We start from the raw sequence: 19,589 nt of genomic DNA, 5'->3' as shown, positions 1-19,589 counted from the left end.
TTTCGGTCTTCCCTCTTTGTACATTAAGTACAGCTGAGCTAAGTTTTGTGACAGCTTGTCATCCTGTCTATTACCCACTTCCTGTTTGTGGCAGGTCTTTTCTACACCAGTGAGGTGAGATTGCCTGGGTTTTTAGAGCGCCACTTCCCAGTTTCAACAGTGATATAAATGTTCCACCTGTCAGACTCTATTATTTACCTATTCACCTTTGACATGTCATTTTCCTGTCACATTTCCATGCACAGAGGTAGCTGTCCAAGTCTAATTCTGTGGGTTTGGGTGTATCTGTGTATACTCCAACTTGACACTGCAGCTCTGGTTTCTGGAAGAACGGCACTTATTTTAAAATCCAATTTTTTTCTTTCTCTCTCCACACAACCCAGGCAAGTGCTGCCTGTGTGTGTCCATTTGTATATCATTGTCAAGCATTTCCATTCACACTGTGAAGGATCGGACTGAATGGAGGAATTTCGAGTCAAACGGGTTCACACCACATTGAGCAGCAGTGAAGGTCAAGTTTTACAAGGAACCCTTAGAGAAGATCTCTATGGACGAATGTGAATGACACTTTACCAATATTTTGATAAATTATTTCAAATTCCGTTTAAAAAAGGTACAATATAGATTTCACTAGACCTGGAGAGCATGTGTGCCGTCCTTCCAATCCTCTGGTCAACGTGCTTCATTTTTATTATTCCTTTATCACTCCTTCCTCTGTGAATTATGTCCCCATGGACAAATCTGCAGAACTTTCTTAATATCTGTCCAACATCTAGAAGACTAATGGCTAAGAGAAGCAGTGACTTCAAACCAGGACCAGTTTTGTAAACATCATTGCTTTGTCAGAATGGTTGTCATTATGAAATTAATATGATTGATCTCAGCACATGTTAATAATAATAGTAACAGCAACAATAATCCTAATGATAATAATGATAATATTGATAATAACAACCCCCCATCAGCCTCCCTCTGGAACTCTCACCAAACACAAGACTGCACCAATCTCACAATGTTCAAATCACCGATCAGAACTCACCTTTCAGAACTCCTTTTAATGTGTGATGTATATTGTATGCTCTATGTTTGTAGTGTGTAGCTTTTTCTGTTAATTTTAATTTTTGTAAATTGTCTTTGACTACTGTGATAAGCGTTCTATAAATAAAATTTATTATTATTATGAGACTAAACTGTCCAGAAAAAAATGCCTATCAATTTCCTGACTGGAGCCCTGACTGCATAGTTCCACACATTGACGTGAAACACAGAAAAACAAATGGACATTTTCTGATTCAATATTAGAGACGATGGCTGTTCTTTAATGACTTGAATGTCCTGTTAACGGTAGTGGTCATTACTCTTTACTCTGGGCCTGATTTTGACAGTTGAAGCTGTGGACTATCACACGCATGTGGCGTGTCTAACTGAGTAACTGCTCACCAATGTGATGGTGGCGCACAGTGAGAAAGAGAGAGGCACCATTCAACTGCCAGTCAGGCTTAAAAAGGACAACGTCACCTTTCTGTATACACACACGAAGGAAAGTAGTCTTTTTGTTGTGAGCGCACCATGTGGATCTCTCTCATGGTGTTTCGTGCTGTGGTCATCACCTCTACAGTGACAAAAATAAGACATGCTCAAAAACTGCCTCACTTCTAGGGAGATACCATCTGCAGGTGACTGAAGGCCTGGTAGGAAACACAAACTGTGTAAATTGTTAGTCTGGTTGATACACAGACTACACAGTACAGTGTACAACACATAATTAATGTCAAAGATAAGCACCAAACATATACAAATGGTACATACAAAGAATGTATACAGTTTAGCAGATTCAATGCAAATATAAATTAGATGGGAGATGTCATGAAATTGCACCATATTAGCTTTAATTAGTCAAGTGAAAGACACAGTAGGGTGGAATCAATATTTATGGTTATTCACCAAATCTAAACTCTTCACATTAAGTATAAAAATACTAAATTCTTAAGTAAAAACAAGCTGTCACAATTAGACATATGACACATCAGGCACAATGTGCACACAAGCACATGCGGATGCACTCACACACAAATATCTTACTTAAACCCCCTTCAGGACTGACATTACCATCACTGGGTTTATTTATGATGTTCCTTTCAGTGCTGGGAGAAAAAATAATGTAGCTGCTTTTCATAAAGTCTCTGTAATGGATCCCTAATGGATTTGTCGAATTGACTGGGGAGGAGAGGAACTGCTCGGAGGGAGGGAAATGGACACAAAGTGGTCTTTGATCAGTGCATGTGTGTGTGTGAGTGTAAGACTACAAGTGTGCTTATGTAGAACCCGCGCTTGTTTGTTAAATTCACGTCATGGATGATGTGTCTTAACTTGTCAGCAGCCACCGTGAGACGTGTTCTGCAGGAGACCAGTGTATTTCACAGGACTATATAAATACTGATGTACTAAATAAAAAAGGATAAGGGTTTCTCTAAAATGTCATTTCTAAAGTCATAACAATTTACCAGAAGTTGAAGTTGAAATTAAAGATGAAAGACAGCCTCACGTCTTGTCACAACCTGGTGGGTGTCAGGTTGTGTTGTCACATATGACAGTGTGTGCTGTCAGCCAGACAACTGTGGCGTCTTTGCATACTTGGTTCCATTTCCTTTAAAGTATAATTACATGCTTCATCTCAGGGACTGACACACGGCACTATCATGTCTAAAGTATTCCAACATAAAAAAAATAATGTGTGCTCTTTCTCACTAAGTAAAGCATTAGATGAAGTATGACAACATTCTCTGAAATTAATATGACAGCATAACCTGAACCTCAAAGTGCGGAAATCATCTATTTAAAGAAGTGATTTAACAAAGAAAAACGGCAGTGAGTGAGTTTTTTCAGGTTGGTGGCTACTCAGTATAGGAAATCTGCATCTCTCGTCAGGAATCAAAAAAGATTGGAATGTTAAATGCTCTGTATCCCATACAAAGCCTAAAAATCATCAGTAAAGTACAGAAAACCCTGTCATCAACAATAAGTGCATGTCCAAGGACTGCATGTTGATAGTCATACAGCAACAGTGGACTTGTATAATTTCCTGCCAGCTTTGTTCCTCCCTCCACTGTCAGCTTTTTTGAAGGAGTGGAACAACATGTGTCTTTTAGTACAAAGCTATACACGCATTACAGTCTGATCCTGAAGTATAATTAAGGAGGTTTAATTGAAGAGGTGTGCTGCAGTTATGAGGAACATGACATTCAACTTTTCCCAACTCAAACAACAATTGCAAATAGCTGAATATTTCTTTCTTTGCTTTCATTATCTCTGCAGCGGATGTATGTTGTGTCCTGCCTATTGCATGCTGCACCACCCCCTACCTGACACTCCAGAATTGAAAACTGTATCCTTCATATGTAAGGAGAAAACCACAGACAAACTCCAAACCTCAGCGTGTTGAGATTTTCTGGCGTCAATGTCTTTTTGACAGTACATGAGATGTTATTGTGACACCACTGTACAACACCCATTACTGAAAATACTCCATACACTGAGAGGTCAAAGTGAATGGACACGACAGCCTCACCGCACCACCTCACAGTATTGGCTCCCTCCTCTATCTCCTGACCCTCAACCTCATGGTTGTTATTAGTGTTAAGCACGTACCTTACATACCATGTACTTACATCTATTTGGTCTGTCTTTTTCTCCCATTGCCACACAACCAAGTAATCACTTCCTTTGTACGATATGTTGACACACATTGCTTGAGTCCTGGCAGTTTGTAAAAATAATATTAAATTCAATGGTGAAAGCATTTCCTGACAATCGGCTTTCCCCACATTCATTTGAGGTGCTTTAGAAGAGTACCCCTGAAGCTAACAGCTTAGCTGCTAAAAGCTGTGCTTCAGTTTGCTGAGGGAATCAAATTTTGTTTCCTGTAATACATGATAAGGAAATGTTAAAAACTCATTTCAGGTCAACTGTATATTAAAGAACATTCAGACCAAATGGCGTTCTGCCTTAGTCTGCACTGATTCTACAGCAACCTCTCTAGCACTCCCACACTCGCAATCACAGCGTCTTAACTGAATCAGAAATAAAGGTCATCGGCTGACTGCGAACGTCTGCAAGTCGCTCAAAGATAATGGAAAGAACAACCCATTTTATTTGGTGCCAACAAACCTAGATTATTTTTAACACACACCAATAGACCAAAAATAGGTACAATTTCAAATAATAAGTAGACACATTAATCCATACATTTTCCCAACACATCACCCCTTCCACACTTATACCAATTCAAACAATTATATACAACATACAACCATGCATACTCCCCCGCAGTGCCCAGCAGTGTTCACTCAAGAGTCGGGAGGGTACTCTGGCCGCAGCTCAATTTGTCCGTTAACTAAAGGTCACGGCGAGTGTGTTTTACCAAGGAGTCGGTATTTCAGAGCTCATTTGCTCCATCTTACTTCTAGACTCCAGCTCACAGTGTGGAAGACAGCAATATACCGCCAGACAGAGGAAAAAGCACAGCAAGAGAGACACAAGTTAATGTTTCCATCTGCCTGTCAAGCCCATCTCATTCCAACTATAGGATGAAGAGCAATCACAATCAGACCCTTTACAGGAAACATTAACAGTCTTTGACTAATTGCAGACTGTAGTGTCACACCAGGACTGTCCCCTGTGATAATGGCAGCAGAAGTGACACTGAAATTAGCCCGTTTTGTGCCAACATCCAGTCCCTTCAACACTGACGGTCACAAGGCATACAGCTCCTGCCTGAACCCAATACATAATCAGTTCAATAACAGATAGGTCCAAGAGAAGGGTTTTCATCTAACACCTCGGTCAGATTGTTACTGTTGCCATAACACTTATCCATGTACAAGTGTTACCTGATAGCTAGTTGTTAGCGAGTTTCACAGTATTCTGACATAGGTTACTCACTGCTATATTGCTAATGCAAAGGCTCAGTCAAAAGCCAAATCATCAGATTTTGAAATACGTGCATGAGGCTCAGTATAAAGGAAAATATTCAAATGTATCTGTCTGGATGAAAAACATTTTAATCGTTTTCAACTTCAAATAAAGTCTGTTTGACAACATTTCATTTACTGCACATTTCATCACAAGATCGTCATTGCAATGTTATCAGACTGTGGCTGCCATTCACACTAACTATAACAGGGGTGGGCAACCTTTTTGACAATAAGTGCTAATGTGAAATCTTAATATTCTAACAGACATGTGATTTGTTTATATAGAACAACACTTTAAAAAAACATGTTTATCTCATTGTGTTTGCAATAGTAAATTTGTCATTAACCCCACCAACCACACTCATATTCAGAATTTCTCCGCCCCATGACAGATGGCACTGACACCATTTCAAAACACTGCTTTCAGTAACTCATTAACAAGTATTGCATTGGAATTGCCCACAGTGGACATAAGCAGATACAACATAAATAACAGTACAAGGGCTAAACAAGAATGCGACCTCATGAAAACATCCACTTCTGAGTCAGAGAAACAGGGATGCACCAACAGCAACGGGTGCAAACACAAGTGTAATGGCTTTGGTAAATGGCTTTGTATTTATATAGCACTTTTCTAGTCTTGATGACCACTCAAAGCACCTTACAGTACAATTCTACATTCACCAATTCACACACACATTCAAACAGTGCATCTATTCGCAGCACTTAGTTATTCTATAGGGGGCCATTCGGGGTTCAGCATCTTGCCCAAGGACACTTCAGCATACAGGTGGGTCAGACTGGGGATTGAACTGCCGACCTACAGGTTGGAGGACGACCACTCTACCCCTCAGCCACAGCCGCCCCTGCCTGTCTGTAGGCCCTGCAACAAATAGACTGATGCCTAACAGTCCGTGAGATCCCTAACATTGCTTTTCTTTGCTGAGCTCCATTACCTGGGGGTTGTAGTCAGTGACTTTAAGTTACACACATGCTTCGGAGTGGTCAGTGGTCAAACGACATGTGTGAGAATATCTGCTCACACAGATACGTTGACCTGAAGAGTGTCAGTAAAGCCAGTGCAACGTTCCGGAGACAGTTGAACTTCTCCCGTAAAGATGTCCAGCAGGTGAAGATGTAGGTTCTGTAATCTTGCACTGCTGTGATTTCCAGCTGTTTCCATACCTCTGCAAGCTTAGTCCCCTACAGTGTGGAACTCCTCAGCTCAATCAGCTGCATTTCCATGCCCTTTATGTCCAACCAGTCTATCAGAGATAAATCCAATTAATGTCCATGAAACCCGCCGGCTTGATCAAGAAAGAGAACATTGCTAGCTTTCCGATACAAGCCGTTTGCCATGCACCTTGCAGCCGGAGATTGAGCTCGTTGAGATGTCCTGTAATATCTGTGAGAGACATGAGTTTCACAACCCACTTCTCGGGCTCAAGTTTTGGGAAGTCTTGGCCCTTTTCAGCCAGGAAGGCCTTGATGGCATCAAAGCAGCCGATAAACCGCTCCAAACATTTTCCGCAGCTTAGCTAGTGAACCACTGAGTGGAGAGGGATGTCTTTGTATGAGCAGTCCATTTCCTCGAGCAGCGACTGGAACTGTCGGTACATCAGTGAAGATCAATTAATTATAAAGTTAAAAATCTTTACCACTGTAGCCATTACCCATTAAGATCTGACTTTGAACGACTATTTTATTAATCTGACTGCTCCCCTCTGTCTCCTGACCATGGCGGGGGCGCCATTTGTAGTTACTGCAAAAATCTTACCGATGTCCATCGGCTCCTCAAAATGCTCCATCAACACCCTGGCTATGTCCTCACCTTTTGTTGTGTCAGACATTGGCTGCAAACAGCAGAACTCCTCTCTTACAGTAGAATCAGAGTATTTTGCCATGACTGCCAAGCGCGGTACGTCGTTCACGTCAACGCTCTCCTCAAGTGCAATGCTAAACACCACGGCATCTTTTATCCCAGCTGTTTGCTGCGCCCGACTTTTTCTGCCATTTCTTCGATGCATCGCTCAACCCTTCGATCTGCCATGGGGATGTCTCTGATTCTTGATTTGATTGTCTTTTTGTTTGGTGGTCCTTCAAACAGAACCTCTGAGCAAGAGAGGAAAGCCGCCTTTATATATCCACCATCAGTAAATGGCTTTCCATGTTTCAACAATGCAGTGGGCAATACGAAAGCTTGCTTCAGTCGCATGGTTTTTGGCAGTGGCAAAGACTTTCAGAGAGTGGCCTGCTTCCAATACCTGGACACTGCACATTTGATTGATTCTCCCTTGTCTGCCTGATCTCTGAAACTTCTTTCAAGCTTTGTCGTCAGAAGTGGCGCTTAACAATAGACATTCGATAATAACGTGCACACAGCACGGTCCTTAGTCTTCTGCCCATGAGGGCTGAAATGCCTGTGCCTTCGTTTTTTTAACAGACAGCGGGGTTGCCATCATCAATACAGCTGAGCAGCTGCACTTCACAGATATTCGGGTGGGAAAAAATTACTAGCAACTAGTGGCTGGGAGGTGTTAACATCAATCAAGCTAAATAATACAGGCTGCGTGACGGTAAAACCTTTGAACATTTCTTTAATAGGAAATCTGTGTGCCGATGACTATGGCACGCATGCCTATGGTTGCTGACCCCTGAACTATAATGTAAGTGAAGCCAGTGAAGAGGGAGTATCTATGGACAATGAATGTAGGGAATTGTGAACAGAAGACAGGGAGAGATAGCGAGACAGAGAAAGATAACATCAGCGCAAGCAAAGACAAACAAACTGAGAAAATGCCACCGGTGTGAAAGGATAGTTGACATTTTGGAGGTTGTTTGCTTTTCCTTTTTCACTTTGGGGACAACACAAGAGTAGCTTGAATTATCTTTCTTTTTTTTTCTATCCGCTGCATGACTCCTACTTACACTCTTGTTCTTTAGCGTTCTATATTTAACACATCTGATGAGGCTGTTCTTCTAAATTAAGATGCAGGGGGACACAAGGCGGCATCATGAATTAATGAGGACTGTAAAGGTCAGGGCCTGACAACACAGAAGAAACAGCACATTTGCTTCTTGCATGGTCACCAACATCAAAATCACTTATTTAGAAGTGCGTTAATATGATAATGCAACATACTTTGTTCCGTAAAATGGTTGACCCCGAAATAATCTTAAACAACATTTTGGAAATCATGCTCACTAACTTGGTCCTCATTCCTTTGTTTTTTTACCATCAATAGTGCAACCATTTTCAATGAGGGATTTCTGCAAAAAATAATTTAACACACTAAAGAGGTTGGCAGCTATTCATTTTGAACTTTGGGGAGAGCCAAGCTGCCTGTTTGTTCTTGCTTCAAGTCATTATGCTAAACTAAGCTAATCCCCTCCAAGCTTAGCATCAATGATCAAGTTTTCTCCTGGGACATGGAAATGAAAGGTTGTATATTATCATCATATCACTTTTATCTCTTTATTGTTATCCTGTTTTGTTGTGCTCGCTGCAAAAACAAGAATATGAGTTCTTCGATACGCATGGAGTCAGACCAAACCCAACCCAAATATCATGTTAAATGTTGTATCCACACTCAAGTGTGCACACAGTTTATCTCCACAGGGGAGGATGGAACTGGACAAAAAACCTATCTGGTTTATTTTGAGAATTCATACCATTGTATTTGGAAAGAGCAGCTGCCTTACTTTTGTATTTACTTATTTTTTGGTCCACTGAATACCACCATCCAAATGCTATTGAGCTCCATTGTATTGACGTGAACTGGAGCCGACAAAATCACACCACTATTATCTCATGAGAAGGTGAAAGGAAAATATATCCCCCGGTGTTTTTTGGGCTTGCACTTCTTTCTTTCACGCACACACAAAAACACACACGGCCTTGAGGTATCAGCTCGCTTTTGTGCAGAGATGAGTAGTGAGGGCCGTCCTTATCAATGCTGGATGATAATAAAGAAGGTAGGATGCTTTTCTCCCTCACGGAGAGCAGATAACAAAGAAGGTGCTGGACTGTCGGAGATACAGCTCTGCAGCCCATCCTCCCGTCCTCCTCATCCTTTCCTCCCTCCGCCTTCTACCGCCTCCCCCCTTCGTTTCCTCTGTTCCCTTTTGTTGTTTGAGAGACACATCAGATCATGTTGCAGAAGAAGAAGCGAATTGACGACAGGTGATATCGCATCTGCTTGCAGGTAAGGAATGTCAGATGGTATTAAGAGAGAAAAAAGAGGGCTGTGGAAAATCAAAGAGCAGCAGGTGCAAAACAATGCCAGAAAGCTGGAAATATTCATGCATTATTTATATAAAATTAGCAATTATAATTTTCTTTGCACTTTCAGAAATGTAAGAAAATTCACATGAAAATAAGCACAGGACATAAACAAAAATAAATTAAAAATGTTTATGTGTATTAAAGTTATTTAAATGATAAAAGTTTTTTTTTATTTGAACTAAGACATAACCAAATGTGTTAGTAAAACTCCAACAGGTCACGTTGACTAATAAATATTCTACACCTCGAGTTAATATATCCATACAGCAACGTGAAGAAACTGAAAAGAGGGGTCAAAGAGATCAGGCTTCTGTCGTTGGATGCCGGTGCGTATGGACGCAGCCCACTACCACCATTAATGGCTCTCCATCTCCATAAGCAAAGGCTGCACAACACCCATCCACCTCCAAACAAGGTGTGTACATCACACACACACACACACACACATGGGCAACATCATCAGCACCCCTCCCCCCTGAAGGACTTCACCATTCTGGTACCACCACCCCACCACCTATGTCACCTGCCAACCCAGCCCCTGCCTCCAAACAACAAGAACTGTTCTGGAACTTCTGAACTACACAGGAGAGAAACAGTATTTCAATCCCGTCTTTGTACTGTGCAAATGGCAGAATTGTCTTCCATGCAACATGCACACACCCACACATGCCTCTGTTCGACAGGGAAAACGATGCCTCTTCTAATTAAGTACACAAATGAAGATGTTCACCTTTGTTGGCTGTACAAACGGGAAGGGAATAAAGCATTTGTTAGCATTTAATTTTTGTATTCCCATCACAGAACCAACAATCCACCAACCTAAAAATAACATACTGCTCATTTGTCCCTAGTACAACTACAGTAGGAAGAGCAGACCTTCATCACTAATAAAGTGGCTTCACATTTGGAGACGTTCTATTCTCATGTAGTCAGTTCTTCAAATCGAGGCTTCGGACAGCATAATTCATCCCTCATGAAAATAAGCAGATGATGAATCGTATGTAAAGCGGCCATACTACAAATTATCATGGAGGAAACAATGTATTTGAGTCAAGCTGCTCAATGAAATCAGACACTAGACTGCTCAACCTGACTGTATTCGCTCTTACACTTGAGTTACAGTGATAGATGTATCAATCCCTACAATAAACACCACAAGAACAATATAATATGAAGCCAAACACAAAAAATGTAGCTCCGTAATTTAAGATAAGATGCTGTGTTATTGCACAAAGACTGATTCTCATGGCTACCATCTGAGCATTCTGATGGAGCAGATATCTTTGTCATCTGACAGAAAACTGGAGAATCTGTTTAGGTGAACAAAGTGTGTGTGGGGTGAGGTGGGCGGCCTCCGTCAAACTACCTGCGCCACGCGGTTGTCCTTATGTCTCTATGTGCGTCTTCATCCTCTCACTCTTGCACTTCCTTAAGCTTTGATGTCACGTCCCAAATCTCTCTGCAACCTCAACTGGTGACACTGCGAGTCCCTGGAGAGTTTGGCTGTGCTCAAATAATGACAAAACTGGAACAGCCTCAGCCTGCACAGGTAAAATGTCACCTCTGGACGTGGAGGGGCTTTGTCAAGTTTAAGGAGATAATTAGGATGATGTCATCCGGCAGGGGTACTCAAAAAAACCAACACATTTGAGTTGTACAAATGTAATGAAGGATTTAGGGAGTTTGACCAATTCTAGGGGCATCTATCAGTGCTGCATGGAATAATAGCCTACTTGATTGTTGGATGAGCCCATTCAACAAAAGCTACAACTAATTGCACACATTCTTATTTGATCACCAATTCAATAGGCCTTAACAAAACAACATCAAGAAACTGCTGAGATCAAATCCCGGTTTAGCGAAATGTATGAAAGAGAAATAATAGGACAAAAGTAAATTAATTTAATTAGTCCTTTTAAAACATCTATTAACAGGGTTGTAGTGGGGTGAAAACGGAATTTAGGTACAAATACAAAATAGCGTTTATGCACCTTTTTATGGTGGTTTACGCACTATTTATTGTCCAATAACTTTAAGGCAAATTCATCACCATTGTTTACTGAGCATTATATGACCGTTCAGAGCATAACCTCATCTTGCCCCGGCCCCTTCTCGCTGTTGCCTGGCACCCAACCCCTGCTCTCCCTGTCTCCTTAGCAGCCCTCGCCGACTGCACACTCTCAAAGTCCAGTCTCTGTTGTAAACTGACCAAGTGTCTGTGGGTTATTCCTGTTTGCTGTGTGAACGGTTCCATGTGATGAAGCCGCTCGTCAAAACGGGACAGAGACATATGGTTGACTTTTTTACTTTTAACATCCATACACTGATCAGCTGTTCCTCCGATGTGAGACGCTGTAACCTAGGACAACAGAGAGCTGTGTGCGTAGGTATGTCGGTTTGTGACATTATGGTAAACTCAGGTGATTTATCTGTGCTTCTTCACAGAATGTTTTGTGTGTGGGCGTGTACTTGGCCATTTCTACAACAAATGCAGTCGGTCTATGTTGGTTGTGTTATCATTACACATGCATTAATTTAAAATCTGGATTGTATTGTCTCTTAATATGTGATATATCCAAAAATCTTAGTTTAGTAACTAGCAGCTATAGCTAGATAGATTGTAAATGTGGAGTTAAAAGTAACATTAATTTGCAACACTCAAGTAATGTAGTTCAAAACAGTACTTGACTTAATGTATCAAGTAACATTCCATCATTGTTTACCCCACATCAGTAGAAATAACAACAAAAATTAAAATAAAATGGTTGGGCTATATGATTCAATTTCAGTTCATCTAGTCTCCTATTCTATATATTGTCTTGTATATGGTGACTGGGTGATACTTTTTAAATAACGGCATAATAGAGCTGCCCGAAAATTATAGTTTACATTGTGGCAAGACAAGGAAAGGCAGAGACGCAGGTACTGTTTACTGTGGTTTATTCAGTAACCAGGAAGAACTCCACATGTTCCCCATACGGGAAGTATATATAGCTACAGCCTCTAACATTACCCATCAACCCACTGGGTGAGAGGACACACCCCTGAGTGCACGCCACACAGCCCCCCCCCGAACACCCAGAGGGAGAAAAATGGGACAAAAGTCAGTACCTCTCAGGGGGTTTAACGAGGCGACCATAACGGCTACGCCGACCCCCGTCCGCAAACGCAGGGGTGGAACAGGCAGAAGGGACATCATTTACAACAGGCACAGGATCAGGAGGCACAACTGGAGAAAACAACACAGGGGTCTTAGAAGGGGGGCGACCACGACGGGGAACCCGGGCCGGTAGCACCTCTTCGCCGGCCAACAGATGAGCTGGCTTAAGCCTGTCTAACGAAACGCGCTCCCTGCGCCCGCCCATGTCCAGAATGAAACTTTTAGAACCCGCCTCTAACACTTTAAACGTGCCGTCATACGGGGGCTGGAGGGGAAACCGGTGAGCATCGTGACGCACGAAAACAAACCGAGTGGTCGCGAGATCCGTTGGCACGAAAGACCGAGGAGAAAAATGATGCACGGGCACCGGTGCACAATTGGCCTGTGACGCAGGACGCGCAACAGGAAACGGAAAGGGGGCCGAGCTCTGAGGCAGAAACTCCCCTGGGACGCGGAGCGGCTGACCGAGCACCAACTCTGCAGGCGAGGCATCCAGGTCAGCCTTAGGAGCCGAGCGCAACCCGAGCATCACCCACGGCAACCGATCCAACCAGTTCGCGTCTGAGAGCGCAGCCCGCAATGACGCCTTAAGCGACTGGTGAAAACGTTCACACAAGCCGTTAGCCTGGGGGTGGTAGGCAGTGGTACGGTGAACCTGTGTGCCCAGAGACTTTGCTAGCGCCGACCAGAGATCTGAAATGAACTGCGGGCCTCTGTCAAAGGTGATATCAGACGGTGCACCAAAACGTGAGACCCAAGCTGAAAGAAAAGCGCGTGCCACGTCCGCAGATGTCGTGGAAGACAGAGGAACCGCCTCTGGCCACCTAGTGGTCCGATCTACCATGGTAAGGAGATGTGTAAAACCCTGGGAAGGGGGAAGAGGCCCCACCAGGTCGATATGCACATGATCAAAACGCTTGGCCGGAATCAAAAATGGCTCGAGGGGCGCCCTAGTGTGCTGGTGAACTTTTGCGCGCTGACACGCCACACATGTGGCCGCCCACTCTTTGACCTCTTTGCGAAGGCCAGGCCACACAAACTTCGAAGACACCAACTTCACCGACGCCCGGACACCCGGATGAGAAAGAGAGTGCACCATATCAAAGACCCGACGGCACCAAGCAACCGGCACCACCGGGCGGGGGCGGCCCGTGGAGACGTCGCAAAGGAGGGCAGGCCCACCATTTTGCACCACTGCCTCCTCCAGCTCCAGACCGGTACTCGCAGCTCTCAGTGCAACGATACCCGGGTCCCCAGGTTGATCGGCAGCCAGTGCTGAAAAATCAACCCCAAGATGCACAGGGCAGGGCACACCAGCACCCGCGACAGGCAGTCTGCCAACGGGTTCGCTTTACCCGCCACATGTTGGATGTCCGTTGTGAATTCGGAGACCGCCGCTAGATGGCGCTGCTGGCGAGCAGACCATGGCTCTGTCACCTTCGCCATAGCAAACGTCAATGGTTTGTGGTCAACATAGGCTGTGAAAGGGCGGCCTTCCAGCAGGAAACGGAAGTGACGCGTAGCCAGGTACAACGCTAACAGTTCCCGGTCAAACACGCTGTATTTTCGCTCACTGTCTCGCAAACCGCGGCTAAAAAATGCAAGGGGCTGCCACGCACCCACAACACGCTGTTCAACAACTGCACCGACAGCCACATCCGAAGCATCGGTCGTGAGGGCGATGGGCGCCCGAGACGCGGGGTGCGCCAGAAGTGCCGCATTAGCCAGGGCAGCCTTAGCCCCCTCAAAAGCCTGGATCCTCACAGGGGTCCAGTCAACCTGGTCCTTGGCTTTCTTAAGCTTCAAAGCACCATACAATGGTTGCAGGAGTTGGGCCGCACGAGGCAAGAAACGATTGTAAAAGTTTACCATGCCCAAAAACTCCTGTAGCGACCTGACCGAGACCGGACGGGGAAAATCCGCAACTGCATGCACCTTCGAGGGCAAAGGAACCGCACCCTGCGACGAAATGCGATGGCCCAAAAAGTCTATGACAGACAGCCCAAACTGGCACTTGGCTGTGTTTACAATGAGACCATGTCCATCAAGGCGCTGGAAAACCTGCCTAAGGTGCGACAAATGCTCATCAACCGACGGGCTGGCCAACAAGATGTCGTCCAAATAGACGAAAACAAACGCGAGGTCACGTAACACCGAGTCCATCAAGCGCTGAAACGTCTGCGCTGCGCCTTTAAGGCCGAACGGCATTCGCAGGAACTCGAAAAGCCCAAATGGTGTAATGACTGCAGTCTTGGGCACGTCCTCTGCCCGCACAGGCACCTGATGATAACCTCGCACCAAATCGATTTTAGAAAAAATTGTCATGCCCGCCAGACGAATCGAAAAATCCTGAACATGCGGAATGGGATAACGGTCATGGGCCGTAATGTTATTTAAACGGCGGAAGTCACCGCACGGCCGCCAAGACCCGTCCGCCTTGGGCACCATGTGGAGCGGCGAAGCCCACGGGCTGTTGGACCGCCTAACGATCCCCAAACGCTCCATGGTAGCAAACTCCTCCTTCGCGGTGGCTAACTTCACGGTGTCGAGTCGACGCGAACGTGCGAAAACGGGCGTACCCGCAGTGGGAATGAAATGTTCCACGCCGTGTTTAGTAACCGCGGCAGAAAATGCGGGCGTTGTCAGCGAAGGGAATTCCGCCAGTAAGCGCTGGAAGACATCCTTTGACGCCGCGAAATTAGCGTGTGTTAACGGCCCGGGTCCCCCTGTCTGACACGGAAAAGACGAAAAAGACACAGCATCAATGAGCCTGCGATTAGCTACATCCACTAACAACCCATTAGTGCACAGAAAATCTGCTCCGATAATAGGAACCGTAATGGAAGCTACAACAAAGTCACACAGAAATTTGCGTCCATTGAAACACACAGTCACAGACTTTGTACCAAACGTCTCTATAGCCGAACCGTTAGCCGCTGTCAGACGCGGACCACTGCCACAGGCCGAGAGGTCCGTAGCTGCAGGAGGGAGAAGGCTCTTCTGCGAGCCGGAGTCCACCAGGAACTGATTACCTGATATGGAGTCATGAACGAACAGCAGCTCCTCTTGCTCGCCAGCGCCCACGGCTGCTACCGAGCGCCGGCTCTTCCGTTTCCCGGTGCCTCGAACGCGCACGGAGGAACGCAGCGGCGCGCCTTGCTGCCGAAGCGCTGATGGAAGAAACACAGCTGGCCGCGCTGTCTGCGGGTGGAAACTGCAGCCGTCAATGCCGGAACCTCGTCCTCCAACGTCGGCTGCAAGGACTCCACGGCCACACTCTGCACGGAGACGTTCCTCGAAGTCAGCAGGATCCGGTCCGCCTGCTCAGCCAATCCACGGAAGTCGCCGGCCGCCAAACAAGAAGAGTTGGCGAGGGCTGCACGCACCTGCTGCGGGAGCTGGCGCAGAAAGATGTGCGGGAAAAGGAAACCATCCTCCTCGGAGCCCAGCAACGACAGCATCTCGTCCATCAGGTCCACTGCCGAACCATCGCCCAAACCGGGAAGCGACAGTAGCTTGTCCGCTCTCTCCGCGGCTGACAAGCTGTAGCGCCGGAGGAGAAGCTGCTTGAGGGCGGCGTACTTTCCGCGCAGCGGCGGGGCTCGCAGGAGCTGCATCACGCGCCGGGTGGATTGCTGGTCCAAAGCCGCGACCACCAAAAAATACCTGGAGTCGTCTGCCGTTACTCCTCGCAGATGGAAAAGAGCCTCGACGTGCAGAAACCACGGCGCGGGGTCGTTCTGCCAAAACTCCGGCAGTTTAACGTGCATCGGGAGCTGGTCGGTCGCGGAAGCTGCGGCGCCATGGTCGTTGTGGTGACACGGTCCACGGGCGCCGGGGAAGAAAATACGTCTTCCCCCGATGAGGAAGGGACACTATCCTCCTCTACCTCGAACATGTCCAAAAAACGGGGTCACCAATGTGGCAAGACAAGGAAAGGCAGAGACGCAGGTACTGTTTACTGTGGTTTATTCAGTAACCAGGAAGAACTCCACATGTTCCCCATACGGGAAGTATATATAGCTACAGCCTCTAACATTACCCATCAACCCACTGGGTGAGAGGACACACCCCTGAGTGCACGCCACAACATAACTTTTTTTTCTTTTCTTTTTTTTCCTACAGCACTGTCTAATACACCTTATGTATGACTTTTGTTGCTCATTAATATCAAGTTCCTCATCTCTATGCTTTTATTTTGCGAAATGAGTGAAGCTGTACATTCACTAAGCAGTATCTCTCCCCTCTCCCTCTGTCTGTCCTACACACAGAGGGATACAGTGATACCTTATGCCTGCGGCCACAGCACCTGTTAAATTACAACCTGCCGCTCTGTGTGTGTGTTCACACCAACTCGTACAATACAAAACACAGCGGTACAAAACCACAGCAGGTAGACAATGTTGTCCAGCAGGTCTTCTAACCCTCACCTCTGTCCCTCTGTTAATGAATGTTAGTGAGGAGGAGCCCCCGAGAGGACCACAACACAAACACCCTGGGCCTGCAGTGGTGTGGTTTGTCACATGGTAACCAGTGCACCTTCACACTCTTTATCAGCTCCCTTCACTTGGTTACTAAGGAACCAAATGAAACTGAACTGCAATAACTTGCTAAACTTTCACTGAGAGAAACTCTGCTTCTGTGGCTAATTTCACACTTTGCTTTCCTTGTATTTGTTTGTGTGTATGTTCAAGGCTGCATCCAGACATGCACTCCAGATAATCTCCTGACATTATCCAGAGGGGCTGTACGTGGGAATGCAGAAGTCTGAGGGAAAATCTGTTTTTTCCTGACAGCCCCCTAGTAGAAACTTCATCAGGTACGAATGAGCATGTTAAAAAATACAGCAGGAGATCCTCTGGCAAAGTCATTGTAATTGTGTGGTTGCATTGACAATTTTCCTTACACACGGCCGACACAAAACAGAGAAAAAATAATTCAAATATTTCAGGATAGAAAAGCAGAGCAATACACGTAAAAGACTCCAACGTCACATGATCTCTACAGTCCTGCCTCCTGTGCCACCCCTCACCTGAAAAGCTCTGGAGATTTCTGTGATGTTGTGAACAGAGATTCTCCAGCTTAGTTTGTTCATATGAGAAAGGAAACTCCGGAGAAAGATCGGGCCCTATTGTCTGAGCAATCTCCAAAGTCGATGTCTGAAAATGGCTCGTGTGAGGGAAGACATTGCTCAAGGATGCAAGTCTCTCCTCGGCCATTTCTTAAAAACAGATTGGCTGTAATAATATGTTAAAAGCATTAAATACAATTCAACAGGGGGTTGATGTAGAATGGCAGACCGCTGTTAGCAAGGTCAACGTGTGTGTGTGTGAATGTGTAATGGTGTTAGTTTGTGTGTGTGTGTTTTTGTGTGTGTGTATTCTGATGTCAACAGGGACTGCCTGCATCCCTTCACTCCCCCCTTGTGTATTTGTACCAAGCTATCACTGTTCATTAAGGAGAACGAAAATATTGTTAACTTGTTTACTGGACTAACTTCTCAGAGCAGCCAAGGTTCAAGTAACCTGATTAACCTGAATGGCTCTTGAACCGGAGTATGACCAGCCGCATGTAATCACAGTCAGTGATGGATGAAAGAAGAGAAGGAAAGTAATTGAATTAATTTGGGGAAATGGAGAGCATTCACACACACTCACACATCCAGTCCAGGTCCTTGAGCTCTAACCAAACTGAATTTGCACATTTACCTTGCAGAGCTGAGTTGGTTGAATGCCCCAGTGGTTGCCTCAGTCTGAGCGTGTGTGTATGTGTGCGTCTCAAAGAGGGGGCAGGTGGGGAGACTGGCCACCCTAACAGAATCCTCTCTGTGCCTCTCTATGCTTCTCCAGCTACAAAAGTACAGCCGGCAGTGAGAGCTGCCTGCCGTCTCACCTGACACTCTTCCAGCCTATCAAAAAACTGCTTGGCAACTTGTATGTCTGCTTTACCTATAGTCTACACTGACTGTTCTGTTTCTTCACTTACTGTGCTCAGTTTTACACCTGTTAGTTTGCCCTGGCTGTGGTGTGTCTGCCTGTAATGCTAGCTTCTTTCTGTGTGTGTGTGTGTCTGTGTGTGTGTGTGTGTGTGTGTGACAGCATTAGCATAGCCCTTCCTCCTCTCTCACCTGCCCTCATCCAACCTGTTTGGCAGTATATCTTGTCGGTGTGTGCCATATTTGTCTCTGACTTTAGATGACATCATTAGGAAAGGGGCGGCGCAAGAAATTGTTGGCCCTATGAAATAATATAATATTGCACATCCCCTGAAATTATTTTCATTAACTTTCAATACAAGAACAGCTTTTTGGAGGTTTCGGCAACGACTACTGTATTTTGTATAAAAGTAGTCCTGTGTTCTCAGAACTTATTATTTATACAAATGCATTGATTGAGTCAAATTTGGATTGAATTGGAATATTTTGAAACAGGTACGGGAAGTGCACTTTTACTTTAAGTAATAATGAGTATCATGAGAATCATAATCATAACAGTAGTAGTGCTCTCTGGGAGGGGGGGGGGGGTCCTTGGAATTGTACTTACTTTCCTCCGACCTTACGGTGTCCAATGCATTGACTTACATTAAATTCAAGAGACTTACTCTCGCCATAAACCTAACCCGCTAACTTCCAAGTTTACCTTAAACTTATTATTATCACTATTATAATTCTTATCATGGGGATCTATTTTTTGTCCTCATAAGGAATACACATTCCCGTAATGTGGCTGTGCAAACAGCCCAGGTGAAAAAATTTACAGCATAGTCCAAGCAGGTCAAATAGCAGAGACCCACTGTCAACAAGCTTGACAGGTTGACTCTTCACAGCAGACCAAGAAGTCACTCAGGCCAGTAGGAAATGTCCCGGGGCTCCCGATGGGCAATCTGCCACTGCTTAAACTCCCCCTCACCTCAATTCACATCTTAACTCACACAGGTCTCAGGAAAAGACTGGGTCTTTGGTCCCATGAGGACTGCTATTCCCAGTGGTGTGCATACCAAGAAAAGGTAACAAAATAAGTACACACTCACAAACACAGGCCAGACCTTAAGTCAGGTGGTAGCAGTTGCTAGGTGCAGGTAACCTAATATGCAATGGATGTGATATGATGTTTTATTTGCAGTTTCTGTAAATTGACTTACAGCCGCGCAGCTGGATCAATCTCACTAATAT

General features: G+C 45.0%; 1 protein-coding gene across 2 annotated transcripts in view; it reads right to left on the bottom strand.

Moving 5' to 3' along the window:
• The window catches only part of LOC128448298 (inactive N-acetylated-alpha-linked acidic dipeptidase-like protein 2), a 447,438-nt gene extending 428,952 nt beyond the window's left edge, over positions 1 to 18,486 (bottom strand). For both annotated transcript variants that reach the window (XM_053430883.1, XM_053430884.1), the window contains exon 1: positions 18,127 to 18,486. The gene's annotated coding sequence lies outside the window, so the exon portion shown is untranslated. The remainder of the gene's footprint in view (positions 1 to 18,126) is intronic.
• Positions 18,487 to 19,589: the final 1,103 nt, after the last annotated feature.

Source organism: Pleuronectes platessa, chromosome 9 (assembly GCF_947347685.1).
Source record: "Pleuronectes platessa chromosome 9, fPlePla1.1, whole genome shotgun sequence".
NCBI lineage: Eukaryota > Metazoa > Chordata > Actinopteri > Pleuronectiformes > Pleuronectidae > Pleuronectes > Pleuronectes platessa.
Note: the sequence above shows the minus strand (reverse complement) of the source record. Positions and strands in the feature narration are given on the sequence as shown.